The sequence below is a fragment of the Entelurus aequoreus genome, linkage group LG02, assembly GCF_033978785.1.
Source record: "Entelurus aequoreus isolate RoL-2023_Sb linkage group LG02, RoL_Eaeq_v1.1, whole genome shotgun sequence".
Taxonomy (NCBI): domain Eukaryota; kingdom Metazoa; phylum Chordata; class Actinopteri; order Syngnathiformes; family Syngnathidae; genus Entelurus; species Entelurus aequoreus.
Genome location: NC_084732.1, coordinates 37969503 through 37995593, shown reverse-complemented (window position 1 = coordinate 37995593; position 26091 = coordinate 37969503). Strand labels below are relative to the sequence as shown.

The 26091-nt window shown below is 43.2% G+C and overlaps 1 protein-coding gene across 1 annotated transcript in view; it reads right to left on the bottom strand.

Annotated features, from left to right (window-relative positions):
* Positions 1-26091, bottom strand: part of LOC133633672 (CUB and sushi domain-containing protein 1-like) — a 1183208-nt gene that overhangs the window by 495289 nt on the left and 661828 nt on the right. The gene's annotated exons all lie outside the window — the stretch shown is intronic.

The following is a 26091-nucleotide window of genomic DNA, read 5'->3' as shown; positions in this document are numbered from 1 at the left end:
GAACAGTAACACTGTGTTTGAATATAGGAAAATAAAACGGTGTACTTTAATCAAGTGATTCTTTGGCGTACCACTATATGTAGCCCACGTACCACTTCTTTGTACCACAGGTTGAGAATCATTGACTTATACTTTAAAAGGAATTCTAATAAAACATTTTACTTGCTAATATTTTCAGCAAGGGAGTTTTTTCGAGTGTAAACGGGTCAAATTTTGTTGGCGCTTTGTGGCGCGTATACTTGTCCAATTCAAAAATGTTGATGTTCTAAATCAGTGGTTCTTAAACTGGGTTCGATCGAACTCTAGGGGTTCGGTGAGTCGGGCTCAGGGGTTCGGCGGAGGTCAAAACACACCCGACTCATCGTGTAAATAAAAACTTCTCCCTATCGGCGTATTACGGATACGACAACAGCAGAAGTCAGACTGATTTGCAAGTGTGTCATTTCTTGTGAGTTTATGAACTGTGTTGGTTTTGTTCTTTGAACAAGGTGATGTTCATGCACGGTTCATTTTGTGCACCAGTAAAAAAACATGGTAACACTTTAGTATGGGGAACATATTCACCATTAATTAGTTGCTTATTAACATGCAAATTAGTAACATATTGGCTCTTAACTAATCATTATTAAGTACTTATTAATGCCTTATTCGGCATGGCCTGATTATAACCCTAACCCTCTAACCCTGGCCCTAACCCTCTAACCCTAACCCTAACCAAACAACTCTAAATTAAGTCTTTGTTACTTAGAATATTGTCACGGCGCAGATTCGAACCCGCTTTTCCTCGGCAGCTGGAGCTGCTGGGACCTCTGCTGGCAGCACACTTAGACACGCCCCTGCTCACACTGGGCACAGCACGCCCACCCAGCGACAAGGCTGCAAGCAATTGCGCATCAACACACCTGTGCCTGATGAGAGGGAGCAGCATAAAAGCCAGCGAACCCAAAAGACCTTCGCCAGAACGTAGCCTATCTTTCACAGTAAGCATCACGTCTGGCACCACTCCCTCGTTCCTTGATCGCCTTCTTTGTGCTCTTCCTCGTTCCCGTGTTTGATGTCCCTTGTGTCTTCCAGTGTCTTCCCTGCTGCCTGTGATTGTGTCCTGCCTCACAACCTCCACCTGGATCTCTGCTTGCCTCCCTTGACCCTTGACCTCTGCTTGGACTTGGACATTGTTGCCCCTCTCCAGCCCCCGACTGCTTGCCTCCCTGCTGACTACCTCTTCGCCTAGCCCCTTGGATTCGACGAAAGATTCACAAAACACGCACCGACAACAACCCCTGGTAAAACTTACATTGTTAATTCTACACATCGTCTGCACTCATTCACTTGTGGTAGCATACACACCCCACGCACTCATCAAGGTTTTCAATAAACCTAGTAAACCGCAGTTCTGCCTTGGTGTCGCCTCCTTCCCTTTGCCCGGTACATAACAGTCCTGCCTCACAACCTCCACCTGGATCTCTGCTTGCCTCCCTTGACCCTTGACCTCTGCTTGGACTTGGACATTGTTGCCTCTCTCCAGCCCCCGACTGCTTGCCTCCCTGCTGACTACCTCTTCGCCTAGCCCCTTGGATTCGACGACAGATTCACACAACACGCACCGACAACAACCCCTGGTAAAACTTACATTGTTAATTCTACACATCGTCTGCACTCATTCACTTGTTGTAGCATACACACCCCACGCACTCATCAAGGTTTTCAATAATCCTAGTAAACCGCATTTCTGCCTTGGTGTCGCCTCCTTCCCTTTGCCCGGTACATAACAGTACGTTCTGGCCAAAAACATGGCGGAACCGGGCGACACCGGCGAGGCCCAGTCCCAATTCCCCAGGAAATCCAACCTGTCTATCCTTAGTGCCGTTGTCAATGAGCACCAAGAGCGTTTTTTCGCTCTTGAGGACAATTTGGAGAGAGCTTTCTCCGGACTATACTCTAGGCTGGACTGCCTAATGCCTAGAGTGACCCCCGCTGCAGCAGCCCCGCCGCTTATTTCTCCAGCCCGAAGACCGGAACCCTGCATTCTGGAACGGGAGCCCAAAATTGCCAGTCCTAGACCTTTCGAGGGGGATTTTGAGCTGTGCAGGGGATTTCTTGTTCAGTGCGATCTGATTTTTCAACACCAGCCCTCACGCTATTCCTCTGATGGGGCTAAGATCGCTTTCATTTTTGGCCTGCTCACTGGACCTGCCCTCAAGTGGGCTATGGCTGCCATGGACAGGACCATGGGATTGAGCTCGGACTACGCTGCCTTCCGTGCTGAATTCCGGGCCGTATTCGACCACCCCAAGGATGGGGGGGACGCCGCTGGACGCCTTCACTCCATCCAGCAGGGACTTCGTTCTGTGGCAGCCTACACCCTGGAATTCCGGACCCTGGCAGCTGACAGCGGCTGGGACGACAGGGCGCTCCAGAGCGCGTTCCGTCGGGGCCTCTCCGAGGAAATTAAGGACGGCCTATTGAGGGACAGACCCACATTCTGCAGGGACCTCATCAAACTAGCACTCATGTTCGACCAGAGACTGACTGAACGTGCTGCTGAGCGAGCTCAGGGAGTCGCGAGGAACAGTCCCAGTTCTCAACTCCTACCCACCTTTGAGGCCCCTGCCGTGCCACTTCAGTCTACACCCACCGTGTTGACTGCTCCTGAACCCATGCAGTTGGAAGGGACCCGGCTGACCGTTGAGGAGAGAGAGAGAAGGCACCGACAGCGTCTCTGTCTTTACTGTGGTCTAGCCGGACATATCCTCCGCTATTGTCCGGCGAAACCAAAAGACCAGGTTCACCAGCTGAGGGGATCCTGGTGAGCCATACGTCTTTCCCACACGAGAAAGATAACCCCAACTTCTTGTTACCCGCTACCCTAGCTTGGGGCTCTAGATCTATTCAAGTAGAGGCATATTTGGACTCAGGAGCCGACGAGAGTCTCATGGACTATGAGTTCGCCCGACAGATGGGCATTCCCCTGGTCCACTTGGACAAGACTCTTCCTGCCCAAGCCCTGGATGGGCAACCTTTGGGACCCATCAGGTTTTGCACTGAACCCATTTCCTTGACCATTTCGGGAAATCACGTCGAGACCATCAGTCTTTGGATTCTGGAAGCACCTGTTTCCCCGTTGGTCCTGGGTAGGTCTTGGCTCCGTCAACATGACCCCCACGTCTCTTGGACCTCTGGCAGGATCTTGGCTTGGAGCACAACCTGCCACGCTAATTGTCTCAGGTCAGCTTCCCCTCCGGTCCACCGCCCCAGTACCAGAGCCCCTCAGACGGACCTGTCACTAGTACCAACCTGCTACCATGACCTAGCGGAGGTCTTCAGTAAGGAGCAAGCACAGGGTCTACCCCCACACAGACCTTACAACTGTGCCATTGAGCTTCTCCAAGAGGCTAAATTACCTTCCAGCCGTCTTTATAACCTGTCAATCCCAGAGAAGGAGGCTATGAAGACCTACATCACGGAGGGCCTGGCTTCAGGGATCATAACACCATCTAAGTCTCCACTGGCAGCGGGATTCTTCTTCGTAACCAAGACGGACGGTTCACTCAGGCCCTGCATCGACTACCGTCACCTCAACAACATTACTATAAAGAACAAGTACCCCCTACCGCTGCTTAACTCATCTTTTGAGCCGTTGGCCCCAGCAACTATCTTCACTAAATTGGATCTCCGCAACGCCTATCACCTTGTGCGGATTAAGGAAGGAGACGAGTGGATAACGGCGTTCAACACACACTTAGGGCACTTTGAATACCGAGTCATGCCCTTTGGACTCACAAATGCCCCAGCCGTTTTTCAGGCCCTCGTGAATGACATTTTGCGTGACATGCTGGATCTTTTCGTAGTTGTTTACCTTGATGACATTTTGATTTTTTCCCGTAATATGGCTGAACACCAGCATCATGTTCGACTCGTGCTCCAGAGACTTCTGGAGAACCGCTTGTTCGTCAAGGCCAAGAAGTGCAGCTTTCATACCTCTTCTGTCGAATTCCTTGGTTTTGTGGTCGAGAAGGGGCACATCAGAGCCGACCTCAAGAAGGTGGATGCTGTGGTAGAGTGGCCTCAGCCATCCTCCAGAACGGAGTTGCGGAGGTTTCTCGGCTTCGCTGGGTTCTACCGACGCTTCATTCGGGACTTCAGTCAGATTGCTGCACAACTCCATGCCCTCACTTCTCCAAAGGCCTCGTTTGTTTGGTCTCATAAGGCCAACACCGCCTTTGAGGACCTGAAGAGGAGCTTCATCTCCGCCCCTGTCCTCGTCCACTCTGACTTGGATGTTGTCTTTCTTGTGGAGGTGGACGCTTCCGACTCTGGGATTGGTGCTATACTTTCCCAACGCTCGAAAATTGATCATCTGATTCACCCCGTTGCCTTCTTTTCCAGACGTTTGTCCCTGGCAGAGCGGAACTACGACGCCGGGAATAGAGAACTGTTAGCGGTCCATGAGGCTCTTGCAGAATGGAGACATTGGCTGGAGGGGGCCCGTCACCAGTTCCAGATTCTGACCGACTACAGTAATCTCCTCCACATCCGCTCTGCCAGGAGGCTGAACAATCGACAGGCTAGATGGCAACAATTCTTCTCTCGCTTTGACTATTTGCTGTCTTTCAGACCCGGGTCGAAGAACGCTAAGGCGGACGCTCTCTCCAGAGTCTTTATGGAAGAACCTTCCGAGCGTTCAGAGGACATTCCCATCCTTCCTCCTTCTCGCATCGTGGGGATGGTTTCTTGGAAAGTGGAGGAACTCGTAAAGTCGGCGCTGCGCTCCAATCCAGGACCTGGAGGTGGACCCCCCAACAGACTTTTTGTCCATCAGGAACTGCGATCCAGAGTCCTGGATTGGGGCCACACTAGTCTGTTCTCGTGCCATCCTGGCTTCCAACGAACCTTGTCCATACTGCGAAGACGCTTCTGGTGGCCATCCATGGCCAAGGATACATGTGAGTTCATCGCAGCATGTTCTACTTGTGCCTGCAGCAAGGCCTCTCACAGACCTCCGGCTGGTCTCCTCCACCCGCTTCCCATCCCTGCCCGCCCTTGGTCACACATCGCCTTGGATTCATCACAGGATTTCCTGCCTCCAGAGGAAACACTACTATTTTGACCATTGTGGACCGCTTCTCCAAAGCAGCCCATTTCATCCCGCTACGCAAACTACCCTCTGCTTCGGAGACGGCTGACCTCCTCACTCTACACGTCATCAAGCTGCATGGTATCCCGGTAGACATAGTCTCTGATCGGGGCCCCAGTTTTCTTCTCAAGTCTGGAGAGCCTTTTGTAAGGGGATTGGGGCCTCGGTCAGTCTCACTTCGGGATACCACCCCCAGAGCAACGGGCAGGCTGAAAGGGCAAACCAGAGCGTGGAGACCATGCTCCGTTGCGTTGCAGCAAGAAGCCCACAACCTGGTGCAAGTTCCTCCCTTGGGTGGAATATTCGTACAACTCCTTGAAGAGCTCCGCTACCGGTATGTCACCATTCGAATGCTCATTGGGCTATCAACCCCCCTTGTTTCCCCAGCAAGAAAAGGAGATAGCTGTGCCCTCGACTAAGGCCCATATCAGGAAATGTCAGAGGGTGTGGAGAGCAGCTCGAGCAGCCTTGGAGAGAGCTTTGGCTAAAATGTGTCGCAACGCCAACCGTCATCGTGTTCAGGCTCCATCCTATCGCCCGGGACAGCCAGTATTGTTACTGGCTAAGGACTTAAATCTCCAGGTACCATCAAAAAAATTAGCACCACGCTATGTGGGTCCATTTCCCATCATCTCTGTCCTTAACCCCGTATCTGTCAAACTGGCTCTCTCACCCTCGGTCAAGAGACACTCAGTTGTACATGTGTCCCAGATAAAACCGGTAGCGGAGAGCACTCTGTCCCCTCCTGTCCCTGCCCCCCCTCCCTCTAGGTTCCTGGAAAACGGGGACCAGGTTTGGACGGTCAAAGAGATCCCGACAGGGTAGGGGCTTGTCGACAGGGTAGGGGGCTTGTTTATCTAGTCGACTGGGAGGATTTTGGACCGGAAGACAGATCTTGGGTGCCGGCCTCCTACCTTGCCGACCCCTGTCTTTTAGAGAACTTCTACCATTCCAATCCTGATGCTCCCCGGCGCTCATCAGGTGCCTCGCCTAGGGGGGGGGTACTGTCACGGCGCAGATTCCAATCCGCTTTTCCTCGGCAGCTGGAGCTGCTGGGACCTCTGCTGGCAGCACACTTAGACACGCCCCTGCTCACACTGGGCACAGCACGCCCACCCAGCGACAAGGCTGCAAGCAATTGCGCATCAACACACCTGTGCCTGATGAGAGGGAGCAGCATAAAAGCCAGCGAACCCAAGAGACCTTCGCCAGAACGTAGCCTATCTTTCACAGTAAGCATCACGTCTGGCACCACTCCCTCGTTCCTTGCTCGCCTTCTTTGTGCTCTTCCTCGTGTTTGATGTCCCTTGTGTCTTCCACAGTGTCTTCCCTGCTGCCTGTGATTGTGTCCTGCCTCACAACCTCCACCTGGATCTCTGCTTGCCTCCCTTGACCCTTGACCTCTGCTTGGACTTGGACATTGTTGCCTCTCTCCAGCCCCCGACTGCTTGCCTCCTTGCTGACTACCTCTTCGCCTAGCCCCTTGGATTCGACGAAAGATTCACACAACACGCACCGACAACAACCCCTGGTAAAACTTACATTGTTAATTCTACACATCGTCTGCACTCATTCACTTGTGGTAGAATACACACCCCACGCACTCATCAAGGTTTTCAATAAACCTAGTAAACCGCAGTTCTGCCTTGGTGTCGCCTCCATCCCTTTGCCCGGTACATAACAAATATGTTCCCCTAGTGTCCAAAAAACTCTAAATTAAGTCTTTGTTATTTAGAATATGTTCCCCATACTGAAGTGTTACCAAAAACATATACTGTAACTTTGTCTTGAATTTGAAAACAATTGTATTCATTTTTTTCACTAAAGAAGGGTTCGGTGAATGCGTATATGAAACTGGTGGGGTTCGGTACCTCCAACAAGGTTAAGAACCACTGTTCTTGATCCATGACTCTTAAACTGTGGAACGTGTACCACTAGTGGTGTGTGGGCTTTATCTAGTGGTATGCCAAATAATTACTTGATTAAAGTGCAGTGTTTTTTTCCCCTATATTTTAACAGTGTTACTCTTCAAGCTGTTGGTAAAGTAACAGTGGCCAAACAATAAAAATACCTGTTAAGTAAAACCTCTGCCTTGTTTTTAGTGAATACTTAGGCCTACTATGCTGCTGTATTTTAATGTTGGTCATTATGGAAATACTGTCAAAGCGCTTTTAGTACCTTGAAGGTAGAAAAGCGCTATACAAGTATAACCCATTCATCATTTACTTGGAGAGCTAAGGTCCCTTGGTGAAAAAACTTTCACAACCACTATTTACATAAACAAGGATATGTGTTCTACATCATAAGTATAGATGTATAGCGGTGACAAAATCGACGGGAACACAGTCGAACTCAGCACTCCTGTCGTTACTCACGATGGCGCATTCAAGCATGAAACGCTTTGAGTGACCACTGCGGAGAGCCAGCCAGCGGTGAATACACACATACTTATTTAATGTCAGCAATTGTCTTACAAAAAGATTCATTCCATACTTGGTGGTGGTAACCGTGGTAAACTACTACAGGAGCTACAGCTGCTTATGGGGTAGACTGACTGTTTTATGGGTGCCACCCTTGCAGACCTATGTGCCACCCCTGACAAAAAAAGGCTAGACACGCCACTGTCCTAAGAGAGGGAGAAAAAAAAAACCCACTGAGAGCACATTCACTTGGCAATATGTGCCATGTTTGGGCACGCTTGACCGGTCGTATTGAAGATTGGATGATTGCAACAGTCCATGGTGCTATCAAGCACAATTCACTTTCTTGTACCAGCACAGTTGCAAGAAGTGGGCTTTAGCAGTACATGCAGGTTTCTGAAGCAAAAGCATATGTCAGTGGTTCTCGACATCTTTTCACCAAGTACCACCTCAGAAAAAACTTGGCTCTCCCAGTACCACCATAATGTCATTCATCCATCCATTTTCTACTGTTTGTCCCTCTGGGTCGTGGGGGTGCTGGAGCCTATCCCAGCTGCATTCCGGCGGAAGGCGGAGTAGACCCTGGACAAGATGCCACCTCATTGCAGGGCCAATACAGATAGACAGACAACATTCACACTCACATTCACACACTATAGTAGTAGCCCTAAGTATTGATTCAAAACAAAGCAGAGGTTTTATTTAAAAAGTATATTTAACATTACACACAGTTTGAAAAGTAACACTGTGTTTGAAAATAGGAAAATAAAACACTGTACTTTAATCAAGTGATTATTTGGCTTACCACTAGATGGAGCCAGTATACCACTAGTGGCTTAGTACAAAGAGAGCATGGCCAACTCAACAACAGGCACCATGTTTGCTACTAAGGACCTGTGCTGGCTGTGCCTCGAAGCATGCCATTTCTGTCGTTCTGACGTTAGTTTTCCTGAATTAATAAAACCAAAATAATATGTTTAAATATAGTTCTCAACATACCTCAGCTCATACACTTACAATAAAGACAATAATTGAAATGATTCTTTGCAGTGCCATTCGATGGAGCACCAGTACCAGTTTGAGAATCCCTGACATATGTGCAAAAACAGAATTCTCATAAATCCATCAGTCTATTAATCTTTTTCCACTTATTCAGGGTCAAATTTATTTTCGTTCATAACCCAAAGCTCATGACCGTAGGTAAGGGTAGGAACGTACATTGACTCGTAAATTGAGAGATTTGCATTTCAGCTAGGCTCCCTCTTCACCACGACCGACCGATGCACAGTCTGCATCACTGCAGACGACCCAACGATCCACCTGTCTATTATGATCCATGCCTGGATGTCATTTTTGGGGGGTCATGGAGGACATGTCCCCTGCACTTTTTAAAAATGCCACTTTTGTCCCTTGTACTCTTAACATTAAAAATAATGTCATGCTAATAAATGGGGACAGGTCAAACACTAGAGCAAGGCGGAAAATAGCCGCTCAGCCTGAATCTTATCCCTTCAGAATGTCCACACATTTATTGATTGGATTTCTTGGGCTGCCTTCTTGCCAACGTGACAATGATTGACAGCACACATGTTGCAGCTGATTAATCAGCAGTCAGATGCGAAAAATAAGAGCAAGTTGACCTCCACACTGCACTATAAAACACAAATAAGTCAGACAAATAATAAATCCAAACAAGAGTAGTGCAATGGCTTAAGCATCAGCCTTTTGTTCTAGAGGACAAGGTTAAATTCTCACATACCACACCAGGTAAACATTAACACATTTATAATACAACCTTGAAAAACCCAAGTAAAGTTATCCTAAATTCCAAACTATAAGGCACTGCTTGTTTCCTATTTTTTCAACCCTGTGGCTTATGAAACCAATTTATGGATGCATTTTTTTTATTTTTATAATTGCCATAATGTTTTGTGTTCGGTAGTTTTCATTAAACGCAAGCAGATGACTGAAATGTCGTGTTGTTTGTGCTATGGCGCCATCTTTTGGACGAGTTTGCTCACTGCAGGTGCCTTGAGTTAAAAATGTTTTGCCTTAAACCGAAAGTACAATCGTCTATAGCAGGGGTGTCAAACTAATTTTAGCTCAGGGGCCACATGGAGGAAAATCTATTCCCAGGTGGGCCAGACTGGTAAAATCATTGCATGATAAATTAAAAACAAAGACAACTTACTCAGTGGCCTAGTGGTTAGAGTATCCACCCTGAGATCTGTAGGTTGTGAGTTCAAACCCCGGCTGAGTCATACCAAAGACTATAAAAAGGGGACCCATTGCCTCCCGGCTTCGCACTCAGCATCAAGGGTTGGAATTGGGGGTTAAATCACCAAAAATGATTCCCGGGCACTGCCATCGCTGCTGCCCACTGCTCCCCTCAGCTCCCAGGAAGTGAACAAGGCGATGGGTCAAATGCAGAGGACAGAATTCACCACACCTAGTGTGTGTGTGACAATCACTGGTACTTTAACTTTAACTTTAACTTCAGATTGTTTTCTTTGGCCAAAAATAGAACAAGCACATTCTGAAAATGTACAAATAACAAATAATCCTTTTGACAAAACACTTCAAATTCTGAGGAAAAACAGAACAGACTTAGTCTCAGTGTATCTACAAAGCCAATAAACATGAAGTCATAGCCTATCTGGGATTGAACAAAATAAATAACAAACTTTTAGGTGTCAAACACCTGATTTGTCATGTCCAGGTATTAACCCTGTGCTAACTCAACAAACTACACACACAGAGGTAGAAACTGTTGACGATGGTTGAGTTACACTCACTTTTCACATTTAGGGGCAATGAGGGTGCCAAAGAACAATGCGTTCGAAGCAGAAGACCTAAAACTGCAGGTTTTGCGTCTCATTTGTTTGAGGGGAGGAGCCACAGCCACACATTACCATAGCTATATGCGCTTTACTGCATACCTCTTGCTTGGCCCTGGTAGCAAGCGTTTGCTTGCCCAACATAGTTGTTATTGCAATACCCAGTGGACACATTTAGATCAGCAGTTTCTTTCATTAAACAATTTTAGCTCAATTTTATACCTGGCAAACTCATCTCGCGGGCTGCATAAAACTTGTTTGCGGGCCTGTTCCGGCCCACGGGCCGTACGTTTGACACACCTGGTCTATAGTGTTTCAGCTCAAAAGCATTCTTCATTCATCATTTTAAGCAACGTTTGTAAGTTTCACAATTTGACTAAAACCAATTCAGACTCAGTCAACCATCCCACCATGTGTGATGTCTGTAGGAGTGTTTTCGTGCATATCTGTACATGTTATCACAATGTAATGAAGCTAGCGTCATTAGCATTAGCTGAGGTGCTTAAATGTTTGCGAGTGTCTGTATTAGTATTAAACACAAAATGGTATTATTTTTGTATGGTTTCGATTTCACAAAGTCCTCTGTAAATTCACCAAAACGTCACCGTGGTGTTATTAAGTCTGTTTAGCTGATCGGAGAGCTAGCTTCTGCAGCTAGTAGTAGGTCCATGGCGATTACTTCTGTTATGTTTGATCAGCTGTTTTGCTGACATGTTATTGACACCGTTTGGAAACAATTAAGGTAATTTCACAGCGTATATCTGCTGCTTATAGTCCGATAAGATTAATATATGGAAAAATATTTTTTTCTTCTAAAATTTAGTGGGTGCTGCTTATATCCCGGTGCGTTTTATAGTCCGGAAAATACGGGATACATTTAATTCTGTTATTTTGGTTATTTCATACAAAAAAAATATTGAACAATTTGTTTCCCTTTTATATTACCGTATTTCCTTGAATTGCCACTGGGTATATAGTATGCGCCTGCCTAGAATTACTGCCGGCTCAAACTCGTTTCGCAAAATAATTAGCGCATGCTTAGCATTACTGCCGGCTCAGGATTAACGCCGGGTCAAACTCGTTTCGCAAAATATTATTTTTATTAGCGCATGTCCGCCGGGTCAAAATCATTTTGCAAAATAATTAGCATATGCCTAGAATTTCCGCCGGGTCAAACTCGTCACGTCACAAGCAACACTTCACCTGTCATCATTTTCAAAATGGAAGAGGCTGATTTCAATAATTTGAAATCGCATAAAGGGAAGAAGATTTAGAGCTATTCAGTAGGATTTAAGGTCCAAGCTATTGAATATGCTAAAAAGAACAGTAAGCAGCTATGTTTTATTAATATACCGTAGCTGCGTGTGTCAAATATGAGTCATTAAATGACTCCCGCCTCCTGGTGGTAGAGGGCGCTAGTGATCCTTCTTGTGAGAGATGGCAAGATGGCGGCGCATGGGTATGCTGCAGGCTATGCTAACGCTCTTGGGAGTGTAGAGCGATTTGGCAAAAAACACCCGTCATTTCTGTCAATTTCATGGCTGGCTCAAAGCGTGAACACTCTGTGATCACATACGACCGACAGACAATTCTGGATGTGGATGGATCGGGTCGTTATAGACTGAAAGATGCATGTACGGTGGACCTCCTCGCTAGCATGGGAATACTTCTTGGGCTACATCGAGCTGCCTTTGTAGCAGCGGAGTCAAGTGCTAGCGGTGACCGCCAATGGAGACGACATAAGCGGTGCGAGCGGAAGCAGAAGCGAGGATGCCGAGCGGGGCTAACAACAAAGAGAAAAGCTAACCAAAGAAGCGTGGAGTCTCCGGGTAAGAATCCATTTAAACTAGAACTAGCCGGCGTCAGGCTGGATAATCCCTGCACACATAGCAATTCTCTTAGAATAAAACACAACTCACATAATGTTTTTTCTTTTGTGACCGTGTCAGAGGCAGACATACATTGTACTGAGGTAGCTAACTATGATGCGTTCAGTTTATCGCAACATCAAGCAAACAATCTGAATATCCCCGTCGTATCAATTCCTACATATGGTCGAAACTATTTAAAGTGCAATACGCATAATAAACGCAACATTATTAATATTGCTACTTCGGATAATTTCAACAAACAATCCTCAAAACAGCCCACTACCTATAATATGGGCTTTTTAAACATAAGATCATTATCTTCCAAAACGTTATTAGTTAATGAAGTCATTAGAGACAACAAACTTGACGTCGTTGGTCTCGCCGAGACCTGGCTCAAACCAGACGATTTTTTTGCGCTAAATGAGGCATCTCCTCCTAACTATACCAATACACATGTTGCCCGACCTCTTAAAAGGGGAGGGGGTGTCGCACTAATATACAATGAAAACTATAATCTTACACCTAACCTAAATAATAAATATAACTCGTTTGAGGTGCTCACTTTGAGGTTTGTCACACCGCTGCCTCTCCACCTGGCTGTTATCTACCGCCCCCCTGGGCCCTATTCGGACTTCATCAGTGAATTCTCAGAGTTTGTTGCTGATCTAGTGACGCACGCCGACAATATAATCATAATGGGGGACTTTAATATCCATATGAATACCCCATCGGACCCTCCTTGCGTGGCGCTCCAGACTATAATTGATAGCTGTGGTCTTACACAAATAATAAATGAACCCACGCATCGCAACGATAATACGATAGATCTAGTGCTTGTCAGGGGTGTCACCACCTCTAAAGTTACGATACTCCCGTACACTAAAGTAATGTCCGATCATTACCTTATAAAATTTGAAGTTCTGACTCATTGTCAACAAACTAATAATAATAATAATAACTACTATAGCAGCCGCAACATTAATGCTGCCACAACGACGACTCTTACTGACCTACTGCCTTCGGTAATGGCACCATTCCCAAATTATGTGGGCTCTATTGATAACCTCACTAACAACTTTAATGACGCCCTACGCGACACCATTGATAGTGTAGCACCGCTAAAGCTAAAAAGGGCCCCTAAAAGGCGTACCCCATGGTTTACAGAAGAAACTAAAGCCCAGAAATTATCATGTAGAAAGCTGGAACGCAAATGGCGTGCGACTAAACTTGAGGTTTTCCATCAAGCATGGTGTGATAGTTTAATAACTTATAAACGCATGCTTACCTCAGCTAAAGCTAAATATTACTCAAATCTTATCCACCTCAACAAAAATGATCCTAAATTTCTGTTTAGTACAGTAGCATCGCTAACCCAACAAGGGACTCCTCCCAGTAGCTCCACCCACTCAGCAGATGACTTTATGAATTTCTTTAATAAGAAAATTGAAGTCATTAGAAAATAGATTAAAGACAATGCCTCTCAGCTACAACTGGGTTCTATTAACACAGATACGACTGTATATACGACGGATACCGCCCTCCAAAATAGTTTCTCTCTCTTTGATGAAATAACATTGGAGGAATTATCAAAATGTGTAAATGGGACAAAACAAACAACATGTTTACTTGACCCACTTCCTGGGAAACTTATCAAGGAGCTTTTTGTATTATTAGGTCCATCAGTGTTAAATATTATAAACTTATCACTTTCCTCTGGCACTGTTCCCTTAGCATTCAAAAAAGCGGTTATTCATCCTCTACTCAAAAGACCTAACCTCGATCCTGATCTCCTGGTAAACTACCGGCCGGTGTCCCACTTTCCGTTTATCTCGAAAATCCTCGAAAAAATTGTAGCACAGCAGCTAAATGAACACTTAGCGTCTAACAATCTCTGTGAACTTTTTCAGTCCGGTTTCAGGGCAAATCACTCTACGGAGACAGCCCTCGCAAAAATGACTAATGATCTATTGCTAACGATGGATTCTGATGCTTCATCTATGTTGCTGCTTCTTGATCTTAGCGCCGCTTTCGATACTGTTGATCATAATATTTTATTAGAGCGTATCAAAACGCGTATTGGGATGACAGACTTAGCCTTGTCTTGGTTTAACTCTTATCTTACTGACAGGATGCAGTGTGTCTCCTATAACAATGTGACCTCGGACTATGTTAAGGTAACGTGCGGAGTTCCCCAGGGTTCGGTTCTTGGCCCTGCACTCTTTAGTATCTACATGCTGCCGCTAGGTGACATCATACGCAAATACGGTGTTAGCTTTCACTGTTATGCTGATGACACCCAACTCTACATGCCCCTAAAGCTGACCAACACGCCGGATTGTAGTCAGCTGGAGGCGTGTCTTAATGAAATTAAACAATGGATGTCCGCTAACTTTTTGCAACTCAACGCTAAGAAAACGGAAATGCTGATTATCGGTCCTGTTCAACACCGACATCTATTTAATAATACCACCTTAACATTTGACAACCAAACAATTAAACAAGGCGACTCGGTAACGAATCTGGGTATTATCTTCGACCCAACTCTCTCGTTTGAGTCGCACATTAAGAGTGTTACTAAAACGGCCTTCTTTCATCTCCGTAATATCGCTAAAATTCGTTCCATTTTGTCCACAAGCGATGCTGAGATCATTATCCATGTGTTCGTTACATCTCGTCTCGATTACTGTAACGTTTTATTTTCGGGCCTCCCTATGTCCAGCATTAAAAGATTACAGATGGTACAAAATGCGGCTGCTAGACTTTTGACAAAAACAAGAAAGTTTGATCATATTACGCCTATACTGGCTCACTTGCACTGGCTTCCTGTGCACCTAAGATGCGACTTTAAGGTTTTACTACTTACGTATAAAATACTACACGGTCAAGCTCCTGCCTATCTTGACGAATGTATTAAAGATTAAAGATTAAAGATATTTGTACCATATGTCCCGGCAAGAAATATGCGTTCAAAGAACTCCGGCTTATTAGCTATTCCCAGAGCCCAAAAAAAGTCTGCGGTCTATAGAGCGTTTTCTATTCGGGCTCCAATACTATGGAATGCCCTCCCGGTAAAAGTTAGAGATGCTACCTCAGTAGAAGCATTTAAGTCTCATCTTAAAACTCATTTGTATACTCTAGCCTTTAAATAGACTCCCTAGTTGATCTGCCGTTTCTTTTCTTTTCTTTTCTACTCTGCTCCCAACCCGGGGTGGACCGCTAGCCTGTCCATCAGATGGGACATCTCTACGCTGCTGACCCGTCTCCACTCGGGATGGTTCCTGCTGGCCCCACTATGGACTGGACTTTCGCTGATGTGTTGGACTTTCACAATATTATGTCAGACCCACTCGACATCCATTGCTTTCGGTCTCCCCTAGAGGGGGGGGGGGGGGGTTACCCACATATGCGGTCCTCTCCAAGGTTTCTCATAGTCATTCACATTGATGTCCCACTGGGGTGAGTTTTCCTTGCCCGTATGTGGGATCTGTACCGAGGATGTCGTTGTGGCTTGTACAGCCCTTTGAGACACTTGTGATTTAGGGCTATATAAATAAACATTGATTGATTGATTGATTGATTGACTACTCGGTTGCAGAAGAAGTGACAACAAGCAGCAACAGCTTTAGCAGCGATCGTTTATTTTTTCTTCACGCTTGCACTTTTAACATGGAGGATTACATATCTAAAATCAAAACAGTTTTCTAAACTGGACTTCAATCGAAGCAGGAGGTAATAATTAAAGGAATATCTCCATCGAGACATAGAGACTTTTAAAACTGAAGAAAGATAAGGAATATTCTATAAACAAGTTATCGATGCTTTTGGTCAGAAGGAGCTGCGCATGGACTTCATTTCTAAGTAAAGGTAAGACCATAATAACGTTTTTTTTAATTAAATGTGCTTTTCATAATGGTATCCTTACATCACACTCAAATTTATAAGCGCAGGCCTAAATTTACCGCATGCCTTTGGTAAGTGCCGGAGTGAGAAGAGGGGTTTTAAAATAATTAGCACATGCTTGCCTTTACCGCATGCCTTTGGTAAGCGCCGGAGTGAGAAGAGGTTTTAAATTAATTACCGCCCCGGCGCCAATTCAAGGAAATACGGTACTCTAAAACATGCATTTAATCGTGCCTTGAAACTAAGCCCCCTTCAAGTCACGGTCCTGTATGCAAGCCAGTTGTGTGTTGTTCGTCGTCTATAACCAATACAAACCAACTTCTCCACCAACTGTTAATGAGTATAGCCACCTTGTAAAAATAAATAATCAGAGCTACCTGGAATACAAAGTCAAAATTTGTATAAAGAATGCTGAGTCCAGCTATTCATAATAATCACCCCTTTGCATGATATAACTAAACATAATGGCACACAATAAGACACAAATACAAGAAAAATGCAGTGTTGTATTATTAAGCGATAGTGTATGTAAAATGCTAACAAGTCTGAGTGTAGTGCAATGAGTGCTGTTCTAGTTTTGATAGAAAGCTAAATTATGAAATGGCAGATTTAATTAGTTTTTGTGTTTATTTTGTTTTACCATGGAGGCATTAGAAGTTGACATCTCTAAATTCTAGCCTTGAAAGTTTCTCCTGGGGAAGTGTACCAAGGTCAAGGTACTATAATGAGATTCTGGCTAGTGGCTGAATCTAACACGTGTGTGTTCTATTCACTTTAAGTCACATTGGATATTTTTTCTAATTCTCTCTTCTTGTATTTTAAAGCGCACCGTAGAATTCTTGTGCACTCGTCTCTGTGGGACTATTAGGTCTCACAGCAATCAAGTCAGTTGAAACGGGGAAGTGGTTGCTGATGGGGTTGTGCGTGACTTTCGGTGGTTTGTTATTAACAAAGAGGGATATTCTGCAGGGCTATTGCTTTGGCATTCCTTCTGTTTTCAGATGATGTGGTATTATTGGTTCATTAACCCGCAATCTGCATGTGACGTAAAAACGAGCATTTCCACATCCAGTTTCATAATTGACTTGTGTGTTTAATTCTGGATGACTAAGAAAAAAAATGTTTACATAATAATTCATTTCCAATGGGCTTTGAATTATTTACATTCTGTTTTGAATCCAATACATAGTTTAATAAAAATGTGTACCATAAGAAACAATGAGGATAATATAAAATTCTATCTATTATTTATTATTAGGTCTTGGACTGCGTTATGGATAACAGTTTCATCATCTGCAGTCACCCCATTAACTAATTATGTAATAATTGCTAATTAGGGTTTTTCAATTATGCTAAAGTCTGGACAGGACTAATGTGGATGTGAATGAGAATATCCATCAGGTCTGTTAAAGGCCTACTGAAACCCACTACTACCGACCACGCAGTCTGATAGATTATATATCAATGATGAAATCTTAACATTGCAACACATGCCAATACGGCCGGGTTAACTTATAAAGTGCAATTTTAAATTTCCCGGGAAACTTCCGGCTGAAAACATCTATGTATGATGACATTTGCGCGTGACGTCAAGGGTTGAAGCGGAAGTATTGGGACACCATTGTATCCCAATACAAAAAGCTCTGTTTTCATCGCAAAATTCCACAGTATTCTGGACATCTGTGTTGGTGAATCTTTTGCAATTTGTTTAATGAACAATGAAGACAGCAAAGAAGAAAGCTGTAGGTGAGATCGGTGTATTAGCAGCTGGCTACAGCAACACAACCAGGAGGACTAGCAGACGCGCTACCGTGAGTACGCAGCTTTCTTCCAAACATTTGATCGCTTGCCCGTCCGTGCGTGCCGCTATGTGCATGTCACGTACGTAACTTTGGGAAAATATACAGTATGTGCTGTATGAACTTTGCGGAAGTGAACGGTACTTTGGGCTGTGGGATTGAGTGTGTTGTGCGGGTGTTTGAGTTGTATTGGCGGGTTATATGGAAGGGAGGGGGGAGGTGTTTGTTATGCGGATTAATTTGTGGCATATTAAATATAAGCCTGTTTGTGTTGTGGCTAATAGAGTATATATATGTCTTGTGTTTATTTACTGTTTTAGTCATTCCCAGCTGAATATCAGGTCCCACCCGCCTCTCACAGCATCTTCCCTATCTGAATCGCTTCCACTGCCCTCTAATCCTTCACTTTCACTTTCCTCATCCACAAATCTTTCATCCTGGCTCAAATTAATGGGGTAATCGTCGCTTTCTCGGTCCAAATCGCTCTTGCTGCTGGCGTCCATGATTGAAAACAATGTGCAGATGTGAGGAGCTCCACAACCTGTGACGTCACGCTACTTCCGGTACAGGCAAGGCTTTTTTCATCAGCGACCAAAAGTTGCAAACTTTATCGTCTATGTTCTCTACTAAATGTTTTCAGCAAAAATATGGCAATATCGCAAAATGATCAAGTATAAATAAATAAATGATAAATGGGTTATACTTGTATAGCGCTTTTCTACCTTCAAGGTACTCAAAGCGCTTTGACAGTATTTCCACATTCACCCATTCACACACACATTCACACACTGATGGCGGGAGCTGCCATGCAAGGCGCTACCAGCAGCCATCAGGAGCAAGGGTGAAGTGTCTTGCCCAAGGACACAACGGACGTGACTAGGATGGTAGAAGGTGGGGATTGAACCCCAGTAACCAGCAACCGTCCGATTGCTGGCACGGCCACTCTACCCACTTCTCGACACATAGAATGGATCTGCTATCCCCGTTAAAATAAGAAAATCTCATTTCAGTAGGCCTTTAAATCAGTATAGCAAACTGTCGCTTAATTTAAAAAAAACAACTCATATTATATTGCATATTACAGAACATGCATGTGTCTTTAGTTCTAGCTGTGGCAAAATAAATGTAAGAATTGTAGTGGACAGCGGGGAACAAAATATTATTAATTTCTCTTTGTTTCACTCTTTTGATGTAAATGCTTTCTGCCCATCCAGTAGAATAATGTGGCACTGCAAAGGGTTGGAAGAAGATAAAACAAAAATGACAGGAGAAAGGGAAATTAAATTTAAAAAAGAGGAATAAGGGAAGGTTGGAAGTAAGGCATGTTAAGTCGAGATCTCTTTAAAAAAAATCCCCCCAAAAAAGGAATTCAATTTCAAGGATACTGCAGTTTGATACCAGGCCTTCATTTGCAAATAATGTTATGATTTCAGCCAAGATCACAGTTTTGACTGTCAATATATCAAGTAATCATGATTAAATCCTGTAAAGGGATTTTTTGTTCCTTTACTTCAAATAAAATAATAAATAATTAAACAAAAAAAACTGACATTATTGTCTTACTTTAGAGGGCCTACTCACACTAAGCCAATAATACCGTTTGCTAACTATACAATTGAATGTACTAGTAGTGGACATATTGTAGGTGATCTCCTAAGACTGCGTGCACAATTGATATGTGAGAAAAGTATATTCCCCAGTCATTTACGTCCACATTCACAGCATCATGCTCCAACCTGTGGTGTTTTGTTGTGTTGTACAACATGAAAGAGACAACTATAAACTGCGACAGATTTTCTGGGCTGTACAGAAGTGCTCCTCCGCTACGATCTACAACGGAACTACAGTTTTAGCACGCCAGAGGTGCACTATGGGAGACGCAGGCACTGGAACGAGCCACATGCCATAAAATGCAGTGTTGCAAGATCTTTTGGAGATATATTGATTCGTTTTGGTGTCTGCTGGCTCCAAATTAGCCCTTGAATCATCCAGCAGCTCAAAGATTGAATTGCTGCATAGACAATGTGTCAAATATTGTTTTTATTTCTGACAACCAAAACGAAAAGTGCAGAAAGGTTTGTCTATCTCCCTGGTGTTGCTATTGCACTGATCGCCTCCTTTTTGCCACAATGTGCGTAACTGTGCCAGTTTGCCTTTACCTTCCAAACTTGCTAAATATAGACACAATAGAGTGACCGCAAAACATTTTCAGGCTTGACGAATCATATTGCGAGCACTGAATTCTTATATTTGCATCTCCTCCTCCTTATTCTGTACGTACATGAAGACAAACACCCTAAATGGATGGCATGAGCTCTTTTGCTTATTTAACCGACGCAATCATCAGTGCACATGCTTAATAGATCAGCTTTGCGTGTGCTAATTACATTGCACTTGTTTTAATATACGCAAACCATTGGTAGATCGGACGCTAAGACTCGAAATGCCACATTTAGAGTAACACATTTATCATTGATCATTATATTTGCAGTTGAGCTATAATGACAATCACTAAGAGAATAAGTCACAATTTGAGTACTTGTGTCGCAGTACATATGCACAGGAGCAGAACACAATTATTGCCAAAATAGGTGGACCTCAGGGTGCAATGCTCCCTTCCACCCGTTGGTATTGGGCTTTTTTCTAGTTGTCCAAAAAATCATTATCCCATGCTCGACAGTAAAAAGTGAGAAATCCAATTTTATATGACTGCACTCGGGTTAATATGCTTATATGTGCTGTATACTGTAGCTTTAAAGTCTGGTTCCCTATGGACTAAACTAAAACGTTTATTTTTTATTTTTTGTTATTGCATGAAATCCTATTAAGAGATGTTGATGCTCAGAGGAAAAAAATGTAAAAAAATATATAAAGAAAACATACTGCTGTATTTACTTTGATGACTTTTGGGCAAAAGCTTGCCCTAAGGGAAGGTGTGTCCAACACAGATAGAAAGAAAACGGAAACAAGAAATTATATGATATTACTTTAATATAATCGTGATAAACATATTTCAGTAGGTCTTTAAAAAAATGTCTGATTCCAATTTATTTTGCACGCGAGCCTGCGTGTGTGTGTGTGTGTGTGTGTGTGTGTGTGTGTGTGTGTGTGTGTGTGTGTGTGTGTGTGTGTGTGTGTGTGTGTGCAAGGGCATGTGCATGTGTGGCAGCCAGTCAACGCGACATTGAACCTGCCAGCTAGCAGACAGAAACATGAAACAGGAAATTGCTTTTGGGACAACCAATCAGAAAAAAGCTCCTGATAAACAGGAACAACCTGTCACAGAGGTACAGTCAGGTGTCAATCATCTTCACAATGACCTGCCCACATTCTTCACTGAGGGAGTCAGTCATGTCTTAATCCCACGTCTGGAGAAAAGTACTTACATGGTACATGGGATCATCCATGGCAGAACCTGATTGTATAGCATGTATGCAGTTGCAAACAATAACTTGAATTGTTTTCTGTTAATGTGCAGCATCATTCTATAGTGGTGAACTTTATCTGCCTCGTAGTGAGGAGATCCAGGTTTGAATCTCCGTGTGGTGTTTACACGTTCTCCCCAGGCCTGCTTTGGTTTTCTCTTTGGATTTCAGCTTCCTCCCATAAACACATGCATGGTAGGCTAATTGACACTGAATGGTCCATAGGTGCAAATGTGAGTGTGAATTATTGTCTACATGTGCCCTGCTTGGATAGGCTCCAGTTCACACGTGACTCTTTGAGGACAAGCAATAAACAAAATAGATGGATCGATGGGTTGTTTGTTACAACAGAGATCTTACACACTGTAAAAAAAAAAAAAACGTTGAGAAAACACACATTTTCAAGGCAACATGATGGAACAAGATTTTTGCGTTTTCTCAACTTTTGACTACTATTGTTGACTTAACTAAGATTTACAAGTTGAGATAAGAGTTATGTCAACTCGGATCTTTTTGTTCACTAAATTATTATATCTTTGTGGGACCAACAATAAAATTCATGCTTCAATTCCATGTATTTTTACCTTCAACAAACTCATATATTCTTGTTGAACTTTGACTACTGTTGTTGACTTAACTAAGATTTCCAAGTTTAGATAAGAGCTATGCCAACTCGATCTTGTTCACCTAATTATGATATTTACGTCGGACCAACAATAAAGTTCATGCTTCAATTCCATGTATTTTTACCTTCAACTAACTCGGAAATTCTTGTTACTTCAGTTAGAAAACTTCCTTTACAAGTCAAGTAACATTTATGTTACTGTAATTGTTTTTAAGAAATGCTGAATGAATAAATAAAATAAAGGGCACACATCAAAATATATCTAAAACCTTGAAGCAGCCAATTTACGTAGAAACAGACTTATTATTCAATTACTAGCAATGTTATGTAATTTGCTATGACATGTTACAAGATATTTCATCATTTTTTCATTATTTTCTTAATACCGGATACAGTGGAACCTCAATTTACAAACCTCTCAGTGTACAAACTTTTCGATTTACGAACCGCAGCAAGAACAAAAATATGCTTTGGTGTACAATCCTTGTCTCTGTGTACAAAAGTCTCGTAGGGCAGCCATTTTTTACCTGGCAGCACAGCGATTTTGGGCAGGCTGATTGATCTCCTGTGTTCATTTGGTCAGCAGAGCACATTCCTGCTGTTAGCTAATTAGTGTTTTTTAGTCTTTGTACAACATTTTATCCAGTCTTGCTCACTCAATATGAGCCCAAAGAAAGCAATGGACAAGAGATGTGTGGTTTGAAACATTCACAATGTAACCACAGCGTTGTGGACACTTCCGCTACAAGCACTGAAGACTAACCAACAAGTTAAAGTGGATTTTTTATTTTTATTACTAATCATTGTAGCGATCTGGCTGTTAAAGTTAGGGAGTAGCTGTTGTGATTTCAAACTCTGCACCACAATGCTAGTGACAGTATATGTGTGTGTCAGCAAGGCGGCTGCAAATAAGACAGCTTGTTGTTGCTGTTTTGACTTTGTTAATAAATGAAAAGTGTATCCATCACCCTCTTGTTATGTTTGTTTGATATACAGTATTGCAGTTATTCTCAAACTGTGATGCGTGCACCACTAGGCTCTATCTAGTGGTATGCCAAACAATCATCTTATAAAAGTACAGTGTTTTTTTTTTCCTATATTCAAACACAGTGTTACTGTTCACACTGTGTGTAATTTACAGTGGAAAACATATTAAATATACTTGTTAAATTAAACTTTTACCTTGTTGTTAGTGAATATTTAGCCATACTACGCTACTGTATTTTAATATTGGTCAGTGTGGTGTTACTTGGAGAGCCAAGTGTTTTTGGAGGCGGTACTTGGTGAAAATAGTTTGAGAACCACTGCAGTATTGTATAGTGCTTTGTTGTATGTTCAATGTGTACAAACTTTTACTAAAATATGGACGTTTGTCAAGGCTGGAACCCATTATTCAGTTTCTTACGGAGAAAATAGATTCAACGCACAATACTTTCTATTCACGAACCTTGTTCATAAATCAAGGTTCCACTGTTTTATTGGACTTCTGTGCTAGCCACCGATTGTCCATAGCAAATACTAGGAGGGCTGTAACGGTAGATATATTTGCAATCTGATTTTTAGATTAGATTTAGATTTTGATTTATTGGTCCCCTTGGGGAAATTAATTGTCACTGCCGTACATTTGAACAATAGACATTACACAGCACAAAAAATAACAAAAAGACATCCTACATGACCAACACACATTTACAGGCTTGTCAGACAGGTCGGCCAGGCCTGCTGTTAAGGGCGCCTATAGCTGCAGGGATAAGGCTTTTCCTGAGGCGGGCCCTCCGGAATTTGAGAGTTCATTTTATAAATTTTTTGGTATGGAATTGAATGCATTGAATTTCCCACACAGCACACGTTGTGTGTGGTACAAGAAGGACTTTTCTATCTAATCAAATAAAAGCAGCTGCAAAAGGCGATGCACTTGGCGTTAAAGCGTCCATCCAGGCCTGTAGAGCACCTACACGAACCTGTGGCTGGTGGGGGTCATAGCTTGCGATAGTGCCAAAGAGAAGCCAGAACATGGATATTCTCTTCTGTTGTTTAGGAACACATCCACATTCTTGTTGAAATACGTCAGCTGGGGTGTCCAAAGCGTGGCCATTTGCTACACCTACGTCCAAGGCAGGTGCTTTTACCAGTGGTGGGCCGTCAGGGCCAGAAATGCCTTCTCTGCTGGCCTAACATAACCAAAAATCATGATCATAATTAAAGATAAAATTACTTTTTAATTTACTTTCCCTAAATATCTAAAATTATTAATATTCTTTTCATGACATAATATGCTCGTTCCAGTGCTGTTGTTTTTAGTTTTAGTTTGTATCCAATCAGAATTCAGCTAGCTTATGTTGCCATGCTGTACCAAATCTGCCAGACGCCTTCAGAATCAACAATGCAGGCGTCTCTATGCACTGTAAGTGAACGGGGACATACAGGTGATAGACAGTTGCGATAGCTAATCAGATCACGAGTTGTTGTCAGTAAGCCCTTCTAACTGGTCTCACGTTGAACGTCATATTCACGCGTCCTGTGATTGGATACTCATCGGGACCGTTAGTGGATGAATTTGAGAACACATAAGAGTTGAGAGACAGTTGCGATAGCCAATCAGATCACAAGTTGTTGACAGTAGCTGATCACAAGTTGTAACTCTTGTTGTGAAAGTGTGTCATGCTTGTCATTTAATTAACATTGTTACATGTGTATTTGTCGCCATCATGTGGTCAGGGCAGTTAATACATCTGTAATAAGTGTGTACTTTGAATCAAACTTTATTGGCCGGAAGTTCCATAAGCCAAGCAGAGAAATGTACGGTATATGTTTTGATTGCTGATGCGTTGTAATTAATTTTTAAATGTGCCAGAAAATAACCCGTTTTGTATACTATTGATGTGTTTCAATGCACAGTAGGGTGTAAATGTGTTCCTGTATAGTATTTCTCCAGCAATGGTCATGTGGTGAAATAAATTATGGTATTTTGAGAGGTAATCATTGAAGTCGGAGATCACTGAAGGCCTAGGTGGGAAACACACGGCCCGCCACTGCATTTTACTGCTTTGTGGAAATGTAGTTCCTTCCCAAAATGGTATATGGATTTGTCAAGACTACAAAACTGTTGTGGTTACTAGCTCAGTTATGACAACAATGTAATGTTCTTGATTTGAATAGAGACTGCAGATTGCTATTCTAGTATTGCTCAAATTTGGCAAATAGATTACAAAGCGAAAATCCCTAAGGCGCCTTCTTTATGATGAAACTACAGCTAGTAATGATGAATTAAAAACAGTATTTTTTAAATTGTTAAATTATAGTATTTTACAGAGCAACAACCTGCATTATAGCGGGGTTTTATTTTAAGTGCTTAAACATGAATGCATGCGTCGCCAGTAGCACCGCCCCCTTCAAATGGCACGCCGTCACAGATAAGCCATGCGTGTATGTGAATGCAAATGTGTGTGTGCTGGCTTTTAGGGCCAGGGGAAAACGAGCAACAGCTCAAGCTGTCAGCGGGCCACTTAAGACCTGACACCAACATGCAGACATACACATAAATGGTATCATGAGAGCGCCACGCTTGACGTGTGGCTGACGACAGGACTAAACACGCAATTATTCCCCCATCCTTTTGTTTCCGCCAAGTGCCATTCTCTTGAGCCCCTTTCATGTCGCTTATTTATCTGTCCACCAATCAATTCCAATCGTTCCACACAGAGTCGTAAAATACGTCTTCCTGTTTTTGACAACGTCTTCTGTCAAGACTCTTAAGGTTGTGAGAAGAAATACATGCACAATTCCAATATAGTAGCATATTATGAATGACTCACCTCTGCATTTTGGATGCAAACACCTGGTCTCATGTATATTTGTATTTACCGAATGAGACCAAATACCATTTCCCCTTGAGCATTGAAAAGGACGCTGGACATAATTGCATTCCAAAGGGTTACAGAGTTGACATCATAAATAAATGTTGTAAGATTTATCAATTGAGTTAGTCAATGTTCTCATGAAAGCAATTTATTTGTTTATTAGTGCAACACAACATAATTTGTCTTGCTTCAAGAAGGGGGGTAAAAGTGATGTCACACA